This window comes from Ailuropoda melanoleuca, chromosome 19 (genome assembly GCF_002007445.2).
Source record: "Ailuropoda melanoleuca isolate Jingjing chromosome 19, ASM200744v2, whole genome shotgun sequence".
NCBI lineage: Eukaryota > Metazoa > Chordata > Mammalia > Carnivora > Ursidae > Ailuropoda > Ailuropoda melanoleuca.
Genome location: NC_048236.1, coordinates 9,256,953 through 9,284,778, shown reverse-complemented (window position 1 = coordinate 9,284,778; position 27,826 = coordinate 9,256,953).

Here is a 27,826-nt window from a genome sequence, read left to right as displayed (position 1 = left end):
CTTTTCAATTTGTCTCATTAGAAGACCAACAACAAACAAAAAGGACTTAAAATGGTTTATAAAAATGCATCTAACACAGCAAAGCAAAATACACGAAAAATAACTTTTAAAAAGTAAGCAGAGAGAAAACAAGGTAAATGCTGGTGTTAGGTAAGCTTACATAAGGCACGCCTGAAGTGCCATACAAAGATGTTCTAGAGACAACCACACATTTGTCTCAAAGCTTTGTAGCTATCAACGCCTGGCTTTCTACCAGTCCGATTCGATCCAGAGAGAATTCTGCAAAGTCTACCCTGCAGTGCATATGGTACAGTAGTCACTAGCCACGTGCAACTGTGACACGTGAAATCAAGTTAGTCCACATTACTAAGTGTAAAACACACACTAAATTTTAAGGACCAGCATACATGCAAAAAATAAGGTAAAACTCTCATTAATAGTTTTATAATTGTTACATGTTGAAATAACATTTTGTGATAGTTTAAATAAAATACATTCCTAAAATTTATTTTACTTGTTCCTTTTTTTTTTTTAACACAGCTACTGGAAAAGTTGACATTACCTGCGTGCCTCACATCCGTGGCTCTCATATTTCTTGCGGACATCCCTGATGAAGAAGGATGAGCAGGCTACATGTCACTGTAGATGGTTATCCATAAAACCTATTTCTGAATAGTGAGGAGTTCAAACCACGCTCTGACAAATGTCTGTGATGAGGATTTATGTGTGCTTGCTGAGAGAAAGAGCCAGTAGTGTTAGCAATCAGCTACAATGGGGGGAGCATTAATATGCTTTGGAGAACAGCAAGAAACCTGCTTTGTTCATGAATCAAATGAAAGACTACACCACCTAGCTGGACATGAGACCCAGGAAAAAACATTAATCCACATGAGATGGAGTGTAGGGTATGTGTCTTTGGACATCCGCCCAAGTCTGCATGAGTGTGTGTACATGTCCATGTGTGTGTCCTTCTACACGACCCATGTGTGTTCTTGTATGTGCACCTGTATGTGTGTGCGTGTGTGTACACGTGTATCCTTCTGTGTGCCTGTGTGCATTTCTGGTGTGTCCGTGAGTGTGCCTGTGTATGTGCACACCCTTGTGCACGTGTGTCTTTGTGCACACTTGTGTGCATGGGCTTTTATATGTATCTGTGTGTCTTCTGTGTTTGCCTATGTGCATACGTATGTCCTTCTCTATATGTGTGTGCACACAGTGTTTCCTTGTGTGGAGTGTGTGTCCATGTGCACGTGCCTGTGTGTGTGTGCCTTTGTATGTGTGTGTGTATATAACTTGTGTATGGTGTAGACAAAAAAACATTGGGTGGGAGGGAGAAGTAAGTGTAGAAAGATACACTCAGAGCCCAGAGCGTAAGGGATTTTATACATCATTTTATACAGCCTGTAGATACTGACAGGTTTCAAACCAGAAAATGCCAGGGATAGATTTTTTGATAGCTCATATTGGCTGTAGTAATGAACCAAGAACTGGACAGGAACACTTCTATTGAGGAATGGGACTTCTATAAATTTTGATAACTTCTTAAAAGTTAGAAAGCATAATATTTAAAGCTGACATTCTTATATACTCTATAGAATGCATATCCTTTTGCCTTAGGTATCTAAAAACCTGAGATGAAAGCTAGAACTATCCATTAGCATGTCAGTCCCACAGGGGGGTGGGTTACTACATCCCGCACCTAATCATCAAGTTTAGGTGGCCTCCCTTTCCCCCCTCACTATCTGCAAAGGCATTCGATAAGCTTTGTTGTGTCATCTTGTGAGAAGGGCCTTAGGGTTCTCCTTCCTCCTTGACTAAAAAGCAAACAAGACCCCATGTGGTCATGAGGCTTGTCCTCAGTTTGCTAGAGTCAGAGCTAAAAACTGAACTCAGAGCCCAGAGCAGAGGCGATGATTCAGAAACCGACCTGCTTCTCTGCCCTAAATACAGGTACAGACATGAGTGCTGACAGTTTTGCGAGAATGGGAGGGATTTGCAGCCTCCTCTCCGCTGCCACTCAATGATTTTTACCTCTGACCAACTCCCTTCTTAATCTCCCTAATCTGGTCCATTTACACAAACACAAAGGGGTGATGTCACCATACTTGTAGCGAGGGTATCTGTGCCTTCCAGCAAGGCTAACATCAAAGGATATACTTCTCCAACCCACAGTCTTGAAGAGTGACTAACTTGAACTGCTCCTGTGCTTCCATATTAATGGGTTCTCCTACATCAGTGGGAGGGGGAAAAATCCTGATGGAAACCCTATAAATGCTCAGGAATTGTGATCAATCTCCTAATCGTCATGTCCTTGCCTGGTTCTACACTGGAATGTTCCTCAGGGTTTACAGAATATGAGTGACAAAAAGACCTAGACTTCACAAACTTGGACTTCAATGAATCATGTAAGTGCTAAACATGTTACTGACTATTTTAACTGTCGGGTGAAAATAATCAATCTAAACCATCTGACAAAAATACATATGGAATATTGAGTGCGGCCCAGTAGATTGGCCTTAGACCAAGAAAGGGAGATGCTGTGAGGCCGTGCAGCACTGGACCTCAGGACATACACCTGCACATAACCCACAGAGAGAGAGAGGCCCCACACTGGCTGAATCCCCAGACGACTCATGGATGACCCGAGTTCAAAGTTTCTGCAGTGGACAGCGAGTGGTGGACATGATGAGCAGTGGACACCTTGAGGGGCTGTCAAAGGGTTTAGTGACTTGGTCAATTTCATTTTAGTTATTTACTCTTACTCCAGCAGCTGTGGTCAGTGGAACACCAGTGGGAGTGAAGTAGGAAGCTAATGTTAAGATATTCCACACAGAAGGCAGTCAGAGTTTTCAAACCAATAGAGGTGATTACGGTGAACAAGAGAGAAAAAAAAAAAAAGTCAGAGCTCAGGTAGGACTCTGTAAGTGATTGCATGTAGGAGAGGAGACAGAGAGGGACAGGGTGACTCAGGCATTTGCTAGCTTAGATGGCCGGGTAAATGGCAGGGATACCTGAAATAGAAAGTATAGAGGGAGGACCAGAGGCCACAGGGTGAGGAAGAGTTCTGTTTTGAATATTTTACATTTGCAGTGGTTTGGAACACCGGCTGGAGACACATCCAGGAAGCCATGGGGCATATGATCTGAAGTGTGAGACACAGTTTAAACCCCATGTACAGATTAATGAGTTATCAGCAAAACAGAAGAAATGACAAATATGGTCGAGATTAATCCACGGAGTGGATCAATTAAGCCAGAGTCCCAGCCCAAGTCTAGAAATCTCAACATTCCAAGCACTGGTGGAAAAAAAAAAGAAAGAAAGAAAGGAGCCCATGAAAGAGACAAAAGGGAAAAACAAAAACAAAAAGGAAGAACAATTAGAGAAGAATCAGGGAAGTGAGTGTCATGGATGCCAGTGGAGTAGAAGGACCAGGGAGGACTTGGGAAGGCCCCTGAAGTAGACGCTTCTGAGCTGAGCTTCTGAGTACTGAGCTCCAAAGAAGACTTAGTCGAGGAGAAGATGGGGCAGGGCGTATCTGAAGGGAAGGTCAGCACTGTGAGCTGCGAGCTCTCCAAGGATGCTCACTGCAAGTCCACCGATTCCTCTCTCAACAGCACCCGTGCGTAGCACAACGCTTTGTGCCGAGAAAAGACTTAACTGTTAAGTGTATCTGAATGAAATTACTTCCATAACAAAACAAATTAAGTAACCAAAGAGTGCTGGTCAATGGAAAACCATAATAATCACATGCATCATATCATTTGAACCTCACAGCAGCCCATGTCTTAGACAGACTTCAGCATAAAGAACCTGAGGTTGATAACTTGCCTAGTTACCATGCCTGTAGCACATGGCAGGTGAGGGACTTGAACTTAGGTCTTCTGAATTCAAGCCCATGCTTTCACGGTTGTATCACACTGAGCCAAGTTTCTTTAGCGAATTCTTTACATCTGGCACAGCATATAACAGAAACCTGGGGTCATAAAATACTCAGATCCCAGCTAGGCTTTCCTCTGGGGTATGTGACGTGAAGAACAGCCGATGTCACCACACTGATTTGCGTCTATGGACAACAGAAGCCTTCTACTCAACGGTCTTGAGGCCTTTCCCCTTCGTGAAGTGTTGCTGCTCTCATAGTTGAATCCAGTAGATATACTCCCCTTCTTCACTAAAAAGCCTCACTTTTGTTTGGAATGGTGATGTGCTCAGCACCATTATTCACCTCCCTAGTTTTCCCAGGCCAGGAGTTGCCATGCAAGCAGGTCTAGGGATAGACTGGCCTGGCATGCAATCTCTGCTCTGTTTGCACTTTGCCCTTCCTTCTTAGAATAGAAACACAATAGCTAGAGGTGCAGTCATCCTCATTTTATGAACATGAGAACAGAAACCATAGGCTAAGGATGGTGAAATAGGAAGACAGAAGGCTTGCCTCTGATGGGAAATCTGAGCTATTATACCTACCTCAGGTTGCCTACCTATAGACTTTTTGCTAAGTGTGAAAATACAAGTCCTTACTTATTTAAGTTGCAGACTCTCAGCTATTCTGTTAACTGTTACCCCAGTTGATACAAAGAGCATCTGTGCCAGTGTTTCCCCGTACCATCCAGCCTACTTTGTTCACTGATGTTTCCTACCGTTGGGTACCTGGGTTTGTAACTCACAACTGAGAGGTGCAGAAGGATTGATTTCTTCAATCAAGGGAACATGCAGGCAGCTTGTGTTCAGGGAAGATACTTTCAAACCAAACAGTTGTACTTCTTTCAAAATAAACCAGATAAGCAAAACTGTAGGGTAGTTTACAATCTAATAGAAATAACTTATTATCACAGAATAGTACTGAAGAGCTTGGGCTCTGAAGTTATACAGACTGTGGCATGCATTTCAACTTAACTTCTCCGAGCCCTGATTCACTTGTCTGCAAACTGATAATTATACCAATCTTACAGTGTTGTTACAGGGATTAAATGGGAAAATGTCTGTAGAGTGCTTTGTGGAGTGCTTAGCATGACTATTGTAACCTCTGTTAATGAGAGATCTGAATATTAAGGAAGGTTATCCACACTGCCTCCAACATAAACCACTTTGCATAAAGCATGTCCTCCCTCACTTGCTCCTGGTGGGTCTCCAGGATGGGAGTGGGTTTGGACGAGCCACAAACAGTGTTACCCAAGCTTCCTGGGGACCAACGGAGAAAGGCAGACACAAAGTGTCTCAAGGTAAAGTCTGAGACATGAACTGAAAAGAAAACTTGAAGCCAGTGGCCTTCTCAGCTAGTATAAAATGAAGGGAGAGTCTGATGGAAGAGAGAGTGATTCTGAGATCCCAAATCACCTTCAGATTGAACTTATGGCCACTGTTGGACGATCTGCCCAGAATCTAGGACAGACAGCTCCTACACTCAGTTAACACAAGCAAAGCAAGTTGCACTCTGCAGCAGTGGTCAGAGATCCAGGACCTGGGGCACCTCCTACTCCCTCACTTCCTGTTGGCTCTCAAGAAAGTAAGATTCAACATCTCTCTTGCCAAGATGCCAAGTTATTATATGGGCCCTTTGGAACTTTCTTGTGCAACATGAAGATAAAACAGATAACCATCCTGATTTATAACCCTAAGTGTACTGTTCTCTAATCCAGGATTCTTAACCATTTTGAACTCTCAAACCATGTGTTTGCTGTGAGTTCACAGACTCGGGCAAATAATTCTCACTCTATGCATTTTTTTTTCTTTCTTTATATTAACTGTCATCAATCAGACTCCTAGCATTTCGTATTTTATTTTTTAAAAAGTTGGCAGTGTGAGGTAACAGTGAACTACTCTTTCCTTGCCTTCTACTAAGGCCTGGCTTCCCAGACTTGAGGGCTGTGGTGAAACAGATCTTGCTTCAGGTTTGTTCTGCAAGTGCTGAAGATTGTTTTCAATTTGTTTGTTTGCCTCCTGCTTGGGAAAACAGGCCGGTGTCAGGGTAAACACTGTCACCAGCTGCCTCGGTGGAATGGGATGCTTCTATTCATCGCTACTTTTCACACTGTGTCCTGTTGTTGAAGGTGATCTTAAGACCAAATTCCTATACTCAAAGACCAACGTGAACATAAGGGATAGTGAAGAACCTGGTACTCTCATACCCAGTTCCTACCAGAAGGCAGTGTGTTTAGACACAATCAAATAATTCAATGTTAGCCCCTGGTAAATTGGATTACTGACTGCTGTCTCCCACATGCCATGCACCTTCGTACATGGACTGACCCAGAAAGAATATTTGGAAGTTCATAATGTAGCACCATAACATAGGAGGCACTTACCCTATTTAAGTTCGAACCAAAGGTCGCATAATTATGACACTAAATCTGGAACCCAGGAATCCTGGCCCCTTTCCACTGTGCCACTTCTGACACTAATGCAAGCAGGCTTCCCAGAATATATGTAATAATTGGCTTCAGTATTACTGGGTACAGTGAACCTATAACATGGAAAACTCAAAGATTATGCTGTTTCTAACTATGTCAAGTTAGACCCTCCCAGGTCATTGTAAATTTATTTTAATACCTTTGTATTCTGCCTCCTCCTCTATCTTTTGGTTACTAGAACTCTTGGTTCAGTGTTCCCCAAGTTATCAGATCTGTTGCACATATGTGAGGAACCCAGTCAAGACACAAGGTTTATCTTTGGATCCCCAGGTCACCCTTTCTTTTGCATGCCACACCCCTTTATCTTCTCCAGTATCAAAACCTGCCCTTAGGGTGTGATCAATTAGAAGCCCTTTACACCTTGTAGTGGGGATTCTGAAGCCCAGCTCCTCCTCTCAAGGGCATTTGGCTTCCAACTTTAGCTCTAATAATGGCATATCTTCTTGTGAAAGATATTATATTAACTCTTCTGTTTGTGGGGGGGCAGTATCTTGGGGAGGGGGTGTCACCTGATTCCTACCAGGGCTTCTGAAATGGAAGCGCAGGCATCCCCCTCCCCCAGTTGCAGGTAAGAACTTCCTGAAAGGAGTTTTTGCAGAGTCCCCAAGTCTCATGAAAATGTGATTGTCACCCTCCCCTGGAAACACTCAATACTTATAGGGCACGCCGTAATTTTCTGCCTGGAAGAAGCGGTAAAATGGATTCGCTCACCAAGGTTTACGCTTAAGAAGAGAGTCTGGAAGTGACAGGTACTTCTAAAAACTATTTGGAAAATGTGTCTGCCTGGATTTATTTTCATTTATCAAATATTTTTTTGCTACCGTACCTAAGGTGGTGTAACTAATGTCTCCAATTGCACGTCCCCACATCCTGGCCTCTTGCCTGCCAGCCCTGTGGGAGAAGAGTGTCAAGTGATGTCAGCAAGACTGCTCTTTAATAGCCGGCATTATTTTATTAAGGAAAATCTGTATTGCCCTTTTTCCCTCGCAAACGTGCCAGGTGGACGGATTTTGATTTTTCTTGGCCAAGGGAACTGAAGACCAGGGAAGTGGCTTGGCTTCCCCTCTGACACTTCCAACCCAAGTTCAGAGGGGGCCCGCAGAATCCGATCGCTTTGAGCTGCTAAAATTTCAGGTTTGAATTTCATCTCAGAAATGCACAAAGCCTGGGAGTTGGTGACAGTATCAGATTGGGGGCTATTGTCAGTTACCTGTTGTTCTGAGGCGACTCCCAGCAGGCCCAGGTGTCTTCCCCCCAGGTAAGGTGGGAGGCCTGGCTGAAGGCTACATCTCTTTGTTGCATATTCTCTTGTGAGTTAAGCTGTCAAGAAAGCTACCATTGAGGGGGCTGGGGATAGAAGGACACACAGAGTTTAATCCAATTAAAACTGCTCTGGCTTTTCCACATTCTTGGGGTCCTGGCTCAAACTAGGAAGAACCTTTTCAATGTGGGGGCAGCAAGGGGGGGTACAAAACTAATCTTTAATGTTTATGTTGCAACAAGGTATAATATAAAGCATGAGGTAACCGAGAAAGGATTTGCAGTGTGGGAGATAAAAAAGAGCTCACTTTTAACTGTTTTCTCAAAAGCCTTTCACCCAGGGCTGTTTCTGGTGAAAAAAGACTCACTGAACAAGCCAAGCAAGAAAGCTCTGGTAGCTCCTACCCAAGAGAGGTCTTTCTCCAGCGTTTTGACCTGACTTCTAAAGAAGGGATTTGGTGATCCCAGGAAGATCTTTCTTTTGGAGGGCTACAGGAAACAATGATTACAGCGCTTGATGCCTTGGAATGAAAACTAACAAATGTGCTCGGATTGAAATCCAGAGCAGTACCTATTGACACAGATGGTCTATTTTAGCACTAAATCTATTTTTCTCTGCTCACAATGGGAAACATGCAGTGCGAGCTCACTTGACAGAATGGGTTCTGAATGAAACCTGTATTCGAAGCCAACGTGTGCATGAAGCCACCTCAGATTCTTCGAATGGGTTCTGAAAGGAATGCTCAGGGTGAGTGGGAGCAGGGCTCTGTCCTCTCCCCGGTGAAGGAAAGGAGGTGAAGGGCTGAAGACTGCAGACTCTGTGCAGGTGCAGAGAAGGGCTGCTTTGATGAAAGCGGTTGACTTTGACATTCAAAGACTCTATTTCCATTTCAATTTCACAGAAAGGATGCTCGTTACAAGAGATCCTGATGCTTTCAGAAAATAACGCGGCACACTCCTTCAAAAGAAGTTTTGTACCCCAGAAAAATATCCAAGATATACTGTTAAGTGAGAAAAGCAAGTGGAATGACATGGTTGCATGAGTTAAAAGTTGCACACTCACACACACGTGTACACACACACACGCATGCGCAGGGCTCAGTATGTATTCATACTTGTCTGATACAACACCATTCATACCGCCCGTCTTTAGGGAACGGGAGTAGAGGGAGTAGAAAATTATTTTACAAGTAACTTTTTTTAATGTAAAAAAAACAAAACAAAATTTGAGTTCTAATGAAATATTGAGGGAATTATGGCTAAACTGAAGTAAACTTTCAGTACTTAATGTCCCTAAAGACCAAGACAGCCCTGTCCTCTCAGTACCATAGAGGAGTGTGTGACTATATGATTGGTATTAATTAATGTGTAATTATTAAATTGAAGTAATCTTTTTTTTAAAAAAAAGTAAATTTCAAGCTTCGTCTACTAAAAAGTCTTCTTAGAAACTCTTTGATCACAGCTAGGAGAACGGTATCACCTTTTTTATGAGAAAAGTAAAAAAAATAATCTTTTGATAGGATTTATATTATTAGTGTATTGAAATGATTCTTAAAAGAAAGGTTATAGGCCTATTTGATAATCTAATTTTTAAATGATCTAATTCTATACACAAACTAAAGTCACAAGCTTAAAGTGTTGCTAACATCTGCAGGTCCATGAAACTCTTGACATCCATCCAGGCATCATGTTACCAATGGATGGTTATACCATGTATGCCTTATCAGAATTACCTACGGAAATTACCTGAGTTTGAAGCAATAGATAGATGCTGGATATGGAGGAACAGGAAGACAATATTTAAAAAAAAACTATACAGATGAGCTTCCCCCAAAACGATCATGTCTGCCCATGGGGATCTTTGAATCTTTGGCTAATAACCTCCTGTGTAGCTTTCTGGTTTCTGCTTTTTGCTGTTGTTGTTCTAATGAGTAGGAAGGAACAAGGAGCTCTGAGGGAAGGCACTTGAAATCTGTGGAGAGTGATTTCAGCAGCAAGCTGTAAATGAGAGTAGGCCCAGGCATGATTCCCTGTGATTAGCTGAGAAGCACACTCTGGGGACCTTGCAAGGACTGAATATCCAGGTGAGGCACCGCAAGTAGCCCAAGGCCACGTGGTGTGGTGCCTTCTGAGAATAACCCCCAAATCTTCCAAAAGATATGGCTCTCTGCTTCTCTAAACACTACCCCCAGTCTCTCCATTGACACTAACTAGTCCAAATCCTTCAAAATCAATGAGCTGAGACCAAGACCTAGCTACACATCAAGCCACACAGGCTCAACAGGCTTTTCATGGCAGCACTTCTCAACTCTGACTGTATAGCAGAATCACTTGTGGGGGTTGGGGGGGAAGTAAAATCCCAATGCCGTGGTCATACCCTAGACCAGTAAATCACTATCTCTCTCAGATGAGACCCAAGTGTTTATATTTTATGAAGTTCTCCAGGTGATTCAATGAGCAACCACTGCTTTACAGTCCTTCTTGGTGAAGCTTTCCTGCCAGCATGCCTGTGACCGTGCAGGCATTAGCAGCCTGAGGTTGCACCTCTGGACTCGGTGTGTTCATTTCCTGTGCCATGGATCAGCCTTTCAGTTGGTGAGATTGACTAGTTAACATCTTCAAAGTTATGGAGTGAGAGCAAATACGGAAACCTTATCAAGATGTTACCTCATTTCGTTCTGGGGCAGTCCTTCCTGTTTTAATCTCTCTCCAATTTGATATTAGCGCAGAGAAAGCAATCCCTGGGACCGAAGAGACACAGCACAGCTTTGTGGTCAGTTATCCAGGAAGGAACCACCTCATATTTTAGAACCTACATTAGCACAGGTAATTGTGAGTTCACTCTATTATTCCAAAAAGTTGATGAAAAGGCCAAAGCACCCAAAGAAATGTAGCAATTTTGCGCTATGAATCCTGGAAATATTTTAAACTGTGCTTATAAATTAACCAGGACTCTTTCCATTGAAAGGACTAGGAATTAAACTCAAAGTAGCTCCAGCAGCAGCATACGACAAAAGGCAAGTGTAACTTCCTGGCTCATCCAGGGGATTGAAGTATGGCTTGATCCAGGTGCTCAAAAAAAAAAGCAAAAATCGCACTTCTCTTTCCAACAGCATTCAACTCGTGTTCTTTGTTGTGCACTGCATTTTCAAGTCTCTTCTTTCCAAGTCGAAGGAAAATGGTGGTTAGGTGTTCAGTCTTCCGTGGTCCTTAAAATCATTAACCCTCACGCACAGAAAGAACTCGACTTCCAGGATGCTTATAGCACATGTAACAGAAGGATAAGACCTGCTTTGGGATTCATCATTGTGGACAGAAAGACAAGGTCGCAGGATTGGCCAGGCCTGGATCACATGACCACCTTGGTAAGGGTAGGACAGCGCTGGGAATGGCAGTCTCACCAGAGCCACATGGGAGGGAGCACAGTTCTTGCACAGGAAAGAAGCAGTCAGGCAAATGTCTTATGTCTACCATAACAAGTAAATTGTGCCCCTACTCCACTTTTTTTTTTTTTTACCAAGGATATAATCATATAAGGAAACCAAACTACTGCTAATATTTCAATCAATTACTATCAAACAATATGTGTTCCATAGTAAAATGTTATAGATAAGTTTGTTCAACCCATAAATATACTTTTCCAGTTACACCCTGAGACACTAGAATGAATTTCTATTTGCTATAAAAATCACTTTTGGTGGACAACAGAGTAATTCCCATCAGAGTACTTCCTTAGTCATTCACAAAGAAAAACAACATTATAAAATAGATCTGGTAGAAATATGCTTTATTATTTTCTTATAGTTTTTGCAAATTTTATAAGTGCATAAAATATAAATTAAGTGAATTAATAATTGCAAAGCAAGAATTCATACAACTACCAATATAACCACCACTGAGGTCAAAACACATCACATGGCCAGCCCTGTAGGACTCTGCCATGGGTCCCTCCATCTTTAGCTACAGGTAATCTTTATCCTGACTTTCACGGTTACCACTTCCTCACCTTCTTTGTAGCTTTACTTCTGAAAGAGGCATCCCTAAAATTATGGTAACTGTTTTTGAACTTTACATAGGTGCAACAGTACACATATATTCTTTCATGCTTTGCTTCTTATGCTCAATGTATTGGCAAATATTTATCCAGATCATAGATAACTGGCATTGTTTCTTTTCGCTGCTGCGTAGTATTCCATTGCACCAACAGATCACAATTTATTTAATCAATTTCTGGTAGATGTTTGATTTTTTTCTAGTTTGAGCTCCTATAAGCAGTGCTGTTATAAGCATTCCTATATGTGTACCTTAATATACCTTAACACATACCAAGATCACAGGGAAGATTTGTTAGAACACAAATCTCTGGGTCCCACCTCAGAGTTTCTGATTCAGTCGGCCTGTGGTAGGCCCTAACCTTTACATTTCTAATAATCCCCTGGGTGATGCCAATGCCACTGGTCTGGGAAAGACGCTTGGAGAACCACTGCTCTATCTCTTGCTACTCAAAGGTGGTCCAGGGACCAGCATCAAAGTTGTCACCTAGGAGACAGAATTCTATACCTAGAAATAGACAATTTCAGACCGCACCCCAAATCTCTCAAACTACAATTTTATTTGTTTATTTAATTATTTTTCAAGATTTTATTTATTTATTTATTTATTTATTTATTTATCAGCGAGAGAGAGCACACAAGCAGGGGGAGCACCAGGCAGAAGGAGAAGCAGGCTCCCTGCTGAGCAAGAAGCCTAATGCGGGAATCCATCCCAGGACCCTGGGATCATGACCTGAGCCAAAGGCAGACACTTAACCAACTGAGCCACCCAGGTGTCCCTAGAATTTTAATTTTAACAAGATCCCTGGGTGATCTGGGTGTACACTGAAGTTTGAGAAAAATTACACTTAACCAACTGAGCCACCCAGGTGTCCCTAGAATTTTAATTTTAACAAGATCCCCAGGTGATCTGGGTGTACACTGAAGTTTGAGAAAAATTACTGTAGGTTATATGCATCTTAAAGTGCAATTTTTTTCTGGGCCATAGTAATGTGGGGATTTTTAACATTTCTAGGTAACATCAAGCTGTTTTTTATAGCAGATTTAGAATTTACACATCAACCATCAAGAAGTATGTGTATTTTCAAATATTTTTCAAATTGATAAAGACAGGATAGTTTACTTTTAAACTTAAATAAAACTTCCAAAAATGCTTCTAACTTCTCATCCATAAAACATCTCCCATTACCTTAAGTGGGTGAAAATATTAATCGAAGAGTATAAGCCCCTTAGTTATTCCATATATTCCCCCTTGTCAATTTAGAGAAGAGTATGAGCTCTTAAAGGCTTTTGAAAAATTGTAAAGTTAGAGAGGATTAAAACAATTTTCAAGTACAGTAATTTTTCTTGGACAGGTAACATAAGTCACAGTGGTCATAATGTAATTTTTAAAATATGTGATCGAACAGTATCAAGTTTTAATCTCCCTCCCCCCCCTCAAAAAAACCTAGAAAGTTTGGGACATACTTTCAAGCTGAACAGGGAAATTTTCTAATGGAAGTGATGCGATCGTAACTTTTTTCTGTAGTCATAAACTTTACATAGCAAGTGTTCGGTGGCTTCCAAGTGCCATACTCTGTGCTCTCATTCTATCTTATTAAATATTTGTGTTTATTTAAAATTTCCTTAACCTAAGAATATTATTTTTCTGATAGTATTAACAGCTTTACATCTCTTTTTATCCTTTCCTTTTATTTTGATACACAAATCAAATCTAAAGACTGCCACAGTCTTTTGCCACCATTTGTAAAGACGTCCTTTAGACAGCACATACAATGGATGGGGGAAACACCATTACGGAGAGAATGTGAGCAGTAAGGAAATATAAACACGAGCTACTTCTAATATTCTTCCACACAATCTTAGACATGCCCTAAAATATACTTCATACAAAAAAGACAATATGAAAACCCCATCTGAAATATCCTGTGTATTTTAATGCAGAAAACCTAAAACATTCATTTAATGTTTTTTTAATTGTCTAATAATATTATGGTGGTTTCCAGTCTAATTAAAGGATAATTAAGTGTAGGCCAATAGCTGAAAAGTACGTCTCTCTTTTACAATATAATCATTTATGCTAATGCACTATAAATTGAAATAGCAATAATATTGGAGACAAAAATAAGCTTGCAGGGGAACTCTGTACACCATTCCACATTATAGATATAAAAGGGAAACTTTGCTAATAAGAGTGTTCTGGACATCTTCATGTATTTGCTCACCGAAATATTAGCACTTCACCACTACCACCTCCCTGTGGTAAAAAGTCTAGTCCATAAAAGCACCATATTGTGTTGCCTTCTCAGAGATGAGGTTTCAGTCTGACCAAGAGCAGTGCAGGAACCATCGAGCTGATCATTATCACGGTAATTGTGCACCAAGAACGATGCGCTGGCCATTCCCATAGGTGTGTTGTGACTCCACAGTGGAACTGGACGGACAAGAGACCCACTAACGTCCCCGTCCCAGGTTCTGAAGAGAAAGGCATGTCACAGTCCTCCCATGACTGTCCAGCTTGACCTAAACTCAAGATACTCCCCCCACTGAGCCCTGTCCTCGTGACTTGCACTGCCCAGATGACCACCAACGATCACTACCCGTATGACTCCAAGTTCTTGCCGATCCTCTGCCAGTCACTGATTAGTACTATGTGTACAATGGCAGCCCTAGCCTGGTTAACACTGGTACGTTCCCACCATCTGTAAGAATGTGGCTGTGCACCCGTTAGTACTGTGTGCTAATGGTACTCCCTCGGGACAGAGTAGCGACTTTTCCCAGGCCCGCTACCAAACTCACGTGCCTCATTCTGCAACGGTGTGATATGACGGTAGCATAAGGCTCTGACCTCAAATATATCCTTTATGTTTTACGAACCTCCTATGTTCGTGAAACTTACCATGGGAGTCATTTATCGCAGTTGAGGTAACTAGCTACAGAAACTCTTTACCAAAATGTACATTACCAGGACGCAGACCACCAGTATGTAACACGTAAACATTTCTTTGCATGTGCATATGAACTTAGGCTAAGATATAATGAAACACAAGATAGAAGTGGTGAGCAGAATAAGAAAACACAAATTTGAGAACAAGTGACACTCTGCTCTCACTGCAACTTGCACTGATTAAATTCCTAACAACGATCATCTCCTCATCAATCCCCCTAAATTCTTGCCGAACTTCTTCCTATTACTACGTCATTTTGTCTTCTATTTTGAGAGCAGTGACAATTCCAGCCCCATTAGCCCTAGTTAAAAACAATTGCCAGGATCTAGAAGGAAGCGTATGTCCCACCTGGGACTCACCTCTGCCCTCCATAAGTCCTCTCTGTTCTCAACGGCACCCGTTCAGGACAAAATGGTGACTTTTCCCAGGCTGACGACTAACCTGCAGTGTCCCGTTCCCACATGGTGTGCGGCGTGAGAGCTACCATGAGGCTCAACTGATCAAAAGGTCTCTTTACCAGTCTATCATGTCGCATCAACCTTCTGTCATGGCCTCTACAAGGTCCTTGTTAAAATATATGCTATCAGGAGGAGGAGAAGTATCACAGCCTAGAACTTCTGAACATCTCTTTGGATGTAATTATGAATTTAGCTAATGGTAAGATATGAGACATAAAGCAGACATTTTCTGGCAATGAGAAATAGGACATCTGGAGCAAATGACCCCGTCTGGATTAGCTTCCTTTCTAGGGAAGTTCCTAAAACCACAGAAAAGTATAGGTGTGCATGAGTATACCTAGGAAGTTTGGTAGGACAGGAAGGAGCCCCCTAAAGGCAAGGCAGAATACTAATGTGCCCAATCCCACCGCCCATTTACACTCTTAAGCATGAGAGTACACTTACCTTGTGAAGACGAGATGCGCCAAGAACTGGATGGGAAGCTTTGATGGGTGAAAAAAAATTCCTCCTATGTGAGTTGCCAGAATCCAGGAGGTTTAGAAGAAGGCCATAAAACCCTTCAAATCCAGTTTTACTATTATAAAAACTTTGCTGAGGGGATTCCTGAAATAATAAATAATAAACAATAAATAAATAAATGTATACATATAGATACATATACACATACCTATGTCTGTTTCTCCTACTCTCCAGAACACCCCCACCTCCCCAAGTTGAGAACCTGAACACCTTAGGTGACCACACCTGAACAGTTTTTGTAGCATCAAAAATCATTAATAGTATTCCTATTACGAGTGTATTACATCAAACTAACTTCCTTCCTTACCACACGTGCATATAAAGTCTGAATCACGTTACACTGCATTCAAACACACAAGACAGAGTAACTCAGACTAAACATTGCTCACCTCCCAAGAAGTGGCACTCCCAGTCCTGTGGAAATCAATAAACAACCACAGATTAATTAACTATAATCATCTGTCTACAATCTTATTTATGTACTCAACTTGATAAGTAAACACTTAAAAGTTGGAGAATGTGGAGAAAGTTCAAGCTTCAGAATTGGAAATGTTGAGTTATATAAGATACAGTGAAACAATTCACAAAGTCTTATAAATTTCTATTTGCAATAAAGTATAACAGTCCATAATTCACTCACTCTTTCTTTAGGTGCCAAGACATGAGAAAATTTAATCCTACCTTTACAAAGCCTGCATGTTAAATATTGAGTACATTCCATGAAATATATAACAATGAACTCACAAATATTGGATGGCCATACTTGATGACAACCAAATAAAGTTTTTAACTAATACCTTAAAATATTTCTTTAAAAGCTAACAACAACAAAATGCAATCAGTGGTCTAGAGAGATCTTATTCAAATTGGATTGTAGCAAATTACTTTAAAAAAGTAAAACACAAAGAAAAAGATCAAGATAACCAGCAAATAATCTCATATTGTTCCTTATAGATTTCTTTGCAAGGAGATAATAACTACTAGCTACATTTGAAGTTTCCTTGCATCTCATAGAGAATATTGACTGGTTTGCAATTTATAAAGGAAGACAGTAGCATATATAAGCAAGTGGAAGGTCCAGTAAACTGGCAGACATGCAGAGCTGAGTTTATTTCATTGTATTGTCTGTATTCGAGATGCATCCTGTGACTTACTGTCACTGTGGAGTTGCTGGCCACCATCCCAACTCAGTTATCAGACAGACACTAAGTCATATAGTTCTTCCAGCAGGACATCATTAGTAGTGCTTTATTTTTTAAATAGATAGAACATATAAGGATGGATGCTAAACACCAGAGCAAGGTCTTGGACATAAAGTATTTGGAGCTGTTATTTGAGGGTTGTAAGACTGAGAAAAATTAGTTTACTAGGTGTGTAATGAACACCTGAAAATGCAAATTTTTGGTTTGAGTTTCTGGGAGCATCAGTAATGCCTAACACTCAGTGCGAATGGTGAACCCAGCCTACTTGATATCTTGGTCTTATGGACAATTTAGGCAAAATCAGACAGACTCTACTCTCAGCGTATGCCTGGCCCAACCCAGCCCTCTCTGTGTCATGTGATCATAGGTTGGAAGCACTTTCCTTAAACTATCATTGCCTAACCTGTCTTTTGGTAGTCAGCGTGCCCTATCAGTCAGTACTTGTAGGTACCTAAAACCCTCTATGCTTCACTACCTAGGCATAAGGAGGCGGATTAAGGATTGGAGACCCGACTACTTACAAAGCACCTTACATGGATTAGAACGTGGTGTTGTCCTGTGCAAACAGCTTAGGCCACTTGAAAGACATTGTACTTGTAATACCATCGACTTACAGATCTTTTATTCCCGACCTCAAAGTACTCTGCAAACAAAGTGCTTTCTCCGTTTTGTAAAGATGGAAAAGGTGGAGCACAGCATAGTAAAGTGAAAGCTGGAGTTTACTGTTCTCTGAGGAACCTTATAATTACAATTTTTGCTTGCACAATTCAAGCTAACAACAACAACAAAAAAAAACTGGGAGGTGGGTGGAGTGGGGGGATGGGTAAAGTACGTGATGGGGATTAAGGGTACTGAGTAGTGTATCGAATTGGTGAATCACTATATCGTACACCTGAAACTAATATGACACTGTATGTTCACTATACTGGAATTAAAATTTAAAGAAAAAGTTTTGGAAATAGTAATGATGATCACAAAACATCATGAATGTGATTAATTTTCCTTAATTGTACACTTAAAAATGGTTAAATGGCACATTCTGTTATATGTATGTTACTGCAATAAAAACATTCAAAACAAGGAAAAAAAACTGCTGAGAGAGAGGAGTTTAAAAACTAAGATATCTAAGTAGTTGTTTAATTGAATCAAATTCATATAGTAACTATTTAAAATTCCACTGGGTTTTTTTAATGGATAAATTTATATACATATATTACATATACATATATTATATGTATATAAATATATATATGCCAGTTGTTTCATAAGTTTTATTCAACATACAATCACAGAAACTCCTATCAAGACAATTGCTGAGTCATCCTACCCGGGGAGCTGTTATTAGACTGCAACATATGAGAAAGTCATAAATGGACAAAAGTCCAGAGACATCCCACAAGTAGATACATGGAGCACGTGACAGGGTCATTACTTACTGTCACTTTTTTTGTTGTTGTTTGTTTTCTGTTTACGGTTGTTTTTTTTCTAAGAAGCCAGATAATGTATGCATTCACTTTACAAACATTTATTGAGGTCTTACTATGTACCCAATACTGTTTTAGGCACTGGGGACAGAGCAGTGAAAGAAAAGACAAAATTCCTGAAGAATCTGGAAAACTGAAGATTCTGGTCACAGTCTGGGAACACTCTAATATTTAGATAAGTGTAGGAGGAGAAAGCAGCAAAGCAGTCACAAAAGGAAGAGCCAATGAGGTAGGAACGAACCCAGGAAAATACAGCATCACAGAAATAAAACACCCACAGGACATCAAAGAGGAGGGACGGTCAACTGATAAGAAAGACTAGTTGAGAGGAAGTCGAATAAAAAGAGAAGAGACTGTTTGGCAACACAGGTGGCACTGATGACTAGGATTAGTCCAGCCTCAGTGCAGATGTAGGTGTGGTGACTACAGACAATCCTTCCAGTAAGATTTTTTTAATTTTTTATATATTTGTTTGAGAGAGAGAGAGAGTGAAAGAGACAGAGAAAGTACAAGCAGGGGGAGAGGCAGAGAGAGAGGGAGAAGCAGGCTCCCCGCTGAGCTGGGAGCCTGACCCAGGGCTCGATTCCATGACCTGGACCTCATGATCTGAGCTGAAGGCAGATGCTTAACTGACAGAGCCACCCAGGCACCCCTCTTCCAGTAAGTTTTGTAGTGAATGAGGAGTAAAGAAATAAGAGGTAGTTCAAGGGAGATGTAGGTGAACAGAGAAATTTTTTAAGTTGTAGATAAAATAGCAAGTTTATTTGCTGACAGATAAGATACAGTAGAGAGGGAGAAACTGATGATGGTCGGTAGAAGGAAGACCTGAAAAATGTAAGATGGGGTCGTATCCTAAGCCCAGGAATGGGATTGGCCCTTGACAGATGCAGACACACCTTCTTCCTAATAATAAAGAGGCAACATTTGAGGGACGCCTGGTGGCTCAGTTGGTTAAGCATACAACTCTTGATTCCAGCTCAGGTCATGATCTCAGTGTTTGAGATCGAGGCTTATGTCGGGCTCTGCGGTGGGTGGAGCTTGCTTGGGATTCTCTCTCTCTCTCTCTCTCTCTCTCCCCCCCGCCCCTCCCCCACCCTGCTTGTTCTCCCTCAAAAAAACAGAAAGAAAAAGAAAAAAGAGGTAACATTTGAATACAGACATGGGCAAATTACCTTTGGTCATTTCAAAGGTGGAAAAATGTGGAAACTGTTGGTTTTTTTTTTAACAAACTTTGAAGAAATTTTTTCGTCTAAGAATCATGGCATAGCATCTAGAAGGGTTAAAGAGAGAACTATAGGGTATGAAAAGCGTAAGTTCAGTCTTGGGGGTCTTGTGCTCTTCTCCAGAAATATCCTGCTGCTTAATTACGTACAGGGTGTGGAGTCTGGGCTTCATCAGGACGTTAGTGTTGCTTTTGCCTGGCAGGTGATTTTAGGGAGTGATTTTAAAGATAAACATGGGATCTTACCAAGGTCAGAAAAAGATACCAGTGTAGTGATCTCTTCTACCTTGTCACGTGGCCTTACAGGCTCTGCAGCTTACACAGCGGACCCAGTGCCTTCACATTCACTTTCCCATATACTCCTCCAACCCTTCTTTGAGAGGTGTAGGCCCTGAATAATTATGTACATTTTACAGGTAAGTAAACTGAGGCTCAGTCACTTGCCCAAAGGTACACAGCTAGTAAATAATAACAAGGCTGCCATGCTGAGGGTTATGAAGAGCAGACTTCAACAAATAAGACATAGAGAGGTTGTGTGCATATGTATGTGTGTGGGTTCTTATCGTAAAAAAAAAAATAACTTGAAAAGCAACCGTTTTTGAACTCTGGAGAAATAGGTCAATGCACAGCGGACCACACAAGATGGAATTCTGAAGAGAAGAGGAAGCGGGCCAGCTGTTGTATTATTCCCCAAAGGAGGCAATTTACAATTATATAAGGCACCATTCTCCTGAGGCATGGTATACCAAGACAGCCAAAAATGACATGACACAGCTTAAGGGTTCCCATCTTCAGCCAACCCTGGCTCCCCAAAAGTTATGGTTAATTCCAGAAATTTAATTCAACCTCCAAAACTAAAGATCTGCCCTGTGGAAGATATTCAAAAAGAACTGGAAAAACAATTTTGCTAAGAAGTTTGAAAACTGAACAATGGCAAGAGTTTCATGCCAAATGTTGAACTCTCCAAGATGCTTACTTGGAAGCAGACAGGGTTCATTTGGGCTAAGATCCCTGCCACAGTTTAAAATGCAATGTTGTCAGTTTTTTGTCAGATCTAGGAATTGTATCATTTATGTTTCTATCATCTTTGGAAAGTTACGTTACTCCTACTTACTTGGGTGAAGAGAAAGAAGGAAAAAACAGCATCTAGATTACAGTATTTACTGGATCTTTGATGCATGAACATTGAGGCTGAATTCCACTAATTTCATTCAATACGCTTTCCTGCCTTCTGTGCGTTAGACACTGTAGCTCTGAGAGAACAGACTTTATCTCTTTCTTTTTCCATGTCTTCTTAGGAAAGCAGTTTACTGGCCTAATCAAGCTCACACAATTAGATGGGCTGGGCTGAGGCATGAGACGTATAAACAAATTTGACTGGAAAGGTATTAAAAGTTCCAGACTCTTGGTATCTACAGAATATAATTGGGCACACAAGGTGGGGCGGGGAGTGGGAAATTTATCCTTGGGAAAAGTCAAGAGAAGCAGCTCAAGTGGAAACTTGAAAGGTAAGTAATTTTCATCAGGTACGTGGGGAGCTAGGGGAGGGCGGGGAGGGAGAAAACTGAGCCACAGGATTAGTGTGGGTAAGGGACCCTACAGCAAAGCAGTAAGTTTGTTGGTTACCAACTGCATGCGTTTTTTTTCACCCTCACCCTCTAAAATTTATAGTCTATGTGGCAGATAGTGTTCAAACACCGTAATTTTCATTTAAAGGCCTAAAAACATTTGTAACCATTGTGATTCCATCATAAACTATATTTATAAACTGGAAATGGCCACATATTGACCAGGGTTCATGGAGAAGAGAAAGATAATTCTGGAAAGTAAAATTCGTTAACATGGTCTCAATCCTTGGCACAATTCTGGAGCAACTAACCAAAGGAATGTAAGTTGAACTTCACAGAAAACACATCCTCCCAACAACCCTCAGTGTCCTTGGTCAGTCAAGTTACTAGGCTAGGTGAGTATCGTTATGCCAGGCAAGTGTGGAAGACATTCTCAAATACTAAAATACAAAGCCGCTGCAATTTTTTCTTATTTTCCGAGGAGAGGGTAGAAAAGGTTTAAAGTAGAATCTTCGCTATTTTAGGCTGAGAGTAGATTAAGCATTTTTTTTCAGTGACTGATAATAACCTGAGAAGTCTTTAGACGGTCAAACAATGCAATTCAGAACTCCTTTTACTTGGGGTGTGAGGTGCAAGAAATGGAGGTTAGTTCGAATGTCCAAACTTCCTTTGTACTAAATAATCCACCCAACCTTTATTGCTCGAAGCAATGGGAGGATAAACATCCCCAAACCAAAAAGTACACAAGAGCATAAGAGACAATTCTCAGGAAGGAAAATGCCATAGGCTTGGCACTGCTAACTCTCTTCTCGGCTGATCCCTTGTCACTTATAGATTAGTGGACAATGCTAACAGTTCACAGTGACTCTAATAGAGATAAGAGGGCGCGTGTGTAGAAAAAAATGATTCTCTGTACAATTTAGAGACATCAGTGTTCTTATGCTTTCCAAATCCTCAAAATGGAATGCACTAAATGCTGATTGACATCTGATGAAAATTGCAAAAGTTGGTACCCTAACATTACCTATGTTTCCCCCTAAGTATCTCATCAGGAAATCATACAGAGTAATACACTTGATTTAACATGTTCTTGCGTTAAAGTTCATTTTGGCTTACTAGTGTCACAAACGTGATCTGAGATTCTGAGTCTGGGCTTCATTCTAGGATCTGAGCACATCACTTTAGGATTTCGTTACATTCTGTTCTGCATGGTTCCAGGGTTATTTTGTGATGTGTCCGTGAATACTGGCCTATCATTAGAATTCCAAAATGCTGGGGCGCCTGGGGGGCACCGCGGTTAAGCGTCTGCCTTCGGCTCAGGGCGTGATCCTGGCGTTATGGGATCGAGCCCCACATCAGGCTCCTCTGCTGAGAGCCTGCTTCTTCCTCTCCCACTCCCCCTGCTTGTGTTCCCTCTCTCGCTGGCTGTCTCTATCTCTGTCGAATAAATAAATAAAATCTTAAAAAACAAAAGAACTCCAAAATGCCTTAGAGTTCCTCTACCTCAAGTGAAAATCAGACGGCCTTTATCCAAGACCATGCAGCAAGTGACTGGTGCAGTCAGCGATGCAGCAAGTGACTGGTGCAGTCAGCGATGCAGCAAGTGACTGGTGGAGTCAGCGTTTTCCTCTGCCCACACGAAGCTTTTTGTGAACAAAACTACATTCTTCCCTATCAAGGAACCACCCTGAACCAACTGAAGAAGTAAATACACAGTGTTTGGAACGACTCGGTTCTAACGTCCACTTCTCTTGAGCCCTTCTTCGCGCCAATCACTGGCCACATCAGGATTTTGTAGACCTTGCGTGGGTGTTTTATGCTGATGATGCCGCTGCATTATGAGCCCTTGAAGGCAAAGACCACATCTTCATTTTTACACCTACAGCGACAAGTGCACCTTAGGCACTGAATACAAAAGTGCAAATAAACATCAAACGCTCTAGAACTTGATGCAAACTTAATGCTCATCAGGTGGCATGCCCAACTTGTGTTAACTGTAACATTCGTTAATGTTTATTTGTATCACATTGGTGGAACCAAAGACTAAATGTCTTGCCCTCAACTGTGGACCTCTTGAGTACCTAGCATAATGCCCAGTAGCCAATATGTGTTTGTTCACTGCATGAATAAATGAAGAGTTACTTCTCAAGGAAGTTCCAGGCACCGTAGTGGCCCCAGGTCACCTCTTACATTAGATGTCTACCAAGGGTGCCTCATTTTGATCCTAGCTTATATTCTTGGCAGGAAAATGGTAGCATTTTCTTGGAGGCCACACACCTTGTTTGTACAGCACCGTAGGCTTCAGCTTTTCCACCTCTTTATGTGCTCAAGGGTTTGGGAATCACTTATGAATGCTTATAAAAGGGAGCCTTGCTTAGTGATAACACTCCTGTTGTAACTCGTTGGAGTGGAGGTTATTGAACAGAAATGGACATCTTCCATGAAGATGTGCGCTGCTGTATTCCTGAGAGCTCAAAGGGAAGGTCAAGTAATTTAAGTTTCTTTTATCCACTCACACATTGATCAGCCACTATGTGCCAGGTGAGTGGCTGAGGATGCAGAGATGAATAATAATTGGACTCTGCCATCAAGGAGCTCGCAGTCGGATAGGAGAGTCAGGCACAGAATACTATAATCACTTGCATAGACTTATGAATGAAATGGTTTGTGTCACTTACACCAACTCAATCTTTCTCCGAAAGCACCTCATCCTTTCCTAAAGAGGGAAGCACTCTGCAGGCTCTGAATTTTTTTAATATTCTGAATTCTAACTGGCCTTCAGCAATTCAAAATTGATAACTATGTTGGTGCTCAGGAAATCAAGTTCTCCAGATTGAAATATGTTTTAGAGAGGAGGAAAACAACAGCAACTATTTCTGAGAAACGTATATTCCCTCTGAGGGGGGAAACAGCAAACAAACACACAAATCCCTTTAAAACGAATGTGTCAGAAGCAGGACTCAATAAAGCATGGATGTAACATGAAACACATCACATAATGGAGCTGATTGTATTGTTGGGCACAGGTTTTGAAATCCTTCTTCCAGCTCATGCTGTGGCCCCAGGTTAAAAATCTGCAACGTGTTAAGCAATAGTAACCTTTAAGGTAAGAGGGTCAACTTACTCAATATGGTTCTACTCTGGAGCAAAAACTGGGGCTAACCAAATGCCAAGTGCCTGCTACCAAACACAAACTTCTCCCCTACACACCGAGTAATAGAAAAATCTCTTTTTCCCTTAGAAACCTAAAAACCCCCATTTCAATATCTGTATTCCTATGATTCACAATAATACTGGCAGTTTCACCGTTTCTTTTTTTTTTTTTTTTGAGTTTGTATGGGGGGGCATTAACACCTTCATAACGTTATTTTCATTCTACTTAAGAATTTCTAAACAGTTAAGCGTATTCACTGACTTTCTCAGCCTGCCTCAAAAAAATAGGCATGTTTAACGCTGATTTTCTGGGACGTGTAATAATGTATATAGAAATACGCATGTTTTAACACTGGTTTTCTGGGACATGTAATAATGTATATAGAATGTGTGCTGGGAGGAGTACGTTACTCCAGTTCCTCTTAAAACTCGAAATAAGTTTCTCTAATGGTCAGTGTCAGATGGTTTATTTACTGATTACAGGGTAATAGTATTTTGGCTCACTTCTTTAAGGTAGGATACCATACTGAAATCCACATCACTTCCAAAATATTTGAATACACTGATACCAGTTGAAAACTGACTCAAAGGAACACTCGGTTTTTGTTTTTTGGTTTTTTTATTTAGGCATTATGTTTGGATTTTTGCTGAGTCCTCATTTTTGGATAAGAAAATGGTCTAAATGAGCTTGCATTTTATCATCAGATAAAAACAGGTCTTTCAACTAACAGCAACTCATTTTCTCAGTCTCCCTCCCTGCATTTGGAGCAGATGAGGCAAGGGAAGCCAGCATGTAGACTTCAGGACTTTACCTCAATCACTGTACACATGTACTTCCCTTACCTGGTAGGTATCATGCTCTGTGTCTTGAAAAACAGATCAAAAGAAATTGTTTCCCATAGATATTAGATTCCCCTAGATATTTCACAACTATTCAGCCAGTGAACTGAGGGGGAAAAATGCCACGTTCTTTACTGTTTCTTTAGTCTTTATTTTTCTCCCTCTCTGGTTAATCCCTACATTTCCTCTAGCCTATTTGTAAAGTATCACGTAAAACAGAAAAAAAAAATCACAAAAGCTGAAGGTAATGATCTTGAGTATTACTTGACAAGTCACATCATGGGAGAAGGGCCAAAATGTCAGTTTGAGGCTAGACTATAGAAAACACTGAATTCTTATCTTTCACTTGCAGCCTGGAGAGGACAGGAAATGTAGCCAGGTATACAAGTTTAAGATTCATGACGTGCTCTAGACTAAAGAGAAAAGGGTTGGAACTCAGTGAAGGAGGACAAATAAAGAGCTGTACACAATAGGCATTATAATGGTGCCTATTATAATAATGGAGGTGGATGGATAGATGGACGGATAGATGGAGAGACGGATAGGTAGAAAGACAGACAGACAGAGAGACAGATAGGCAGAGATAGCAAGTTAGCTTATAATGTGTCAGGCACTATTCTAAACCCTACCAGTACATTTTTTTTTTAAAGATTTTATTTATTTATTCGACAGAGAAAGAGACAGCCAGCGAGAGAGGGAACACAAGCAGGGGGAGTGGGAGAGGAAGAAGCAGGCTCATAGCAGAGGAGCCTGATGTGGGGCTCGATCCCATAACACCGGGATCACGCCCTGAGCCGAAGGCAGGCGCTTAACCGCTGTGCCACCCAGGCGCCCCCCTACCAGTACTTTTTAATTTAATGCTCACAACAAGCTTATGAGGCAAGTAATATTTAAAATCAACCGAATTGGTTATAAAGATTAACTGCAGATAACAAGGGAGAAACCAAGATTGATTCAAGTTTCCAAGCCTGTTTGACAGACAGAATGAGATTGTTAGGGCTAAAATCGCTGAATCATTTTTGTGAAAAATTTGCTCAGTTAGAAGACTATAGACCCTACGTACCATCTCTTTATAACCTTAAATAGGGCAAATTAAGTGTCGTGAGACCATTATGCATTAAAGAAAAGTCTCAATATAAAAGGGTGTTTTGAAGAAAATATAATTTTATTAAATCAAGTTTATAGAGTAAGACGGTTGACAAGTACTAGGCTCTTAATAGAAGGAAGTATTGCCTGTATTAAGGATTTTTATAGAAGTACTGATAAATATATATATTAAAATGAGTATTTCCACTGTTAAAATGCAAACGAGACCACTAAATAGTTCCACTATTAAACAAGCTTATGTTTTTGCTTTCTTTATTGTTTTCTTGATAAAAATATTGCTGACACATCCATAAAAGCCTTACAAAATTTTCTCAGAACAAAATAATATCCAGGTCTTTAGACGATGACCCATAGAAAAATTTTATTTTAGTTTGATTACATTATAGTCTATATTATTAATATTCCTACAAATTGAGTATAAGTTTTCTTTGCCCCTTTTTTATATAAGGATCATTTTACAGAAGAGATTTTAATTTTATGTTTTGCCTAGTGCCAGTGGAATGGAAGAGTAGAGTTACAATATTCCTAAAATATTCTCAGTTACTTTTGTTATTTTCGAGCAAAAAATGTCTTAAACTTCCCCCTTGTTACTTTGCAACTCATTTATGCCTCCTCACCACCTCTTCTGCCGACCACCTCACCTACCATGTGCCAACTACCCCAGGATAAATGGATAATGCTTCTTCTGGGTACTCTCAGTTTGCACAGCAACTCTGAGATGGTACTTTTATTATGCCCATTTTAAAGAAGGAAAATTGAGGCATGGTGAGTATAGGAAATTTTCTAAAGTTGCACAAAGTAATAGAGTCAGAACGTAAGCCTGTGTTCAGGTATCAAGTCCTAATGATCTTAACCACTTTGCTGTAGTGTCTCCTGCTCTGATTAACTGGGTGCCTATGGTTCCCTCACTGGTGACTGGAGTGGAGTGGTATTAGCTCGCAGGAGCAGATTGCACGTGTCTCTTCCCAAATATCCCTTACGCGACCTCACACTCGTTGCCTGAAACTGGCCACAGTGAAAAAATGTATACTATGGAAATTGGTTACACTATGAATCAGGGCTTTATTTTTCCCTTGTATTTATCTGCACATAACAGGGCACCATCTTTCTACTTTGGGTACCATGGAAGTTATGGAACTAAGAAGTTCCAGTCCCGTACCGATGGACAAGACCATCCTAACAAGCTGGAATATGGGATTGAATTAATTCTTTGTGGTTATTCTTGTTAAATAAAAGCAGGTTAACACAGTGTAAACCAGACAGACATGAGAACCAGTCAACTCACAGGCCATATGTGGTCTTGCTTCTATTGACACACTTGTCTAGATGAAAGGAGTGACTGTTGTCAACAAGCAACATGTTTTGCACCACCTCACATTCTCTTAGCCTCACATGTGCACCTGGTCATAACAATCAATGGTTCTGTACACGTATCTTCTAGATGCACGCACACAGTGCCTGTCTCTAAAAAGAACAATGTGACTCTCACTCCCATCTGGGACACCACCTGTTGGAGCCCATTTGGCATTTGCATGATTTTAAACTACAGGGCACTTAAACTTGAGGCAACCCTCCCCTGTCGTGAGACCACAACAGCCAATCCAGGAAA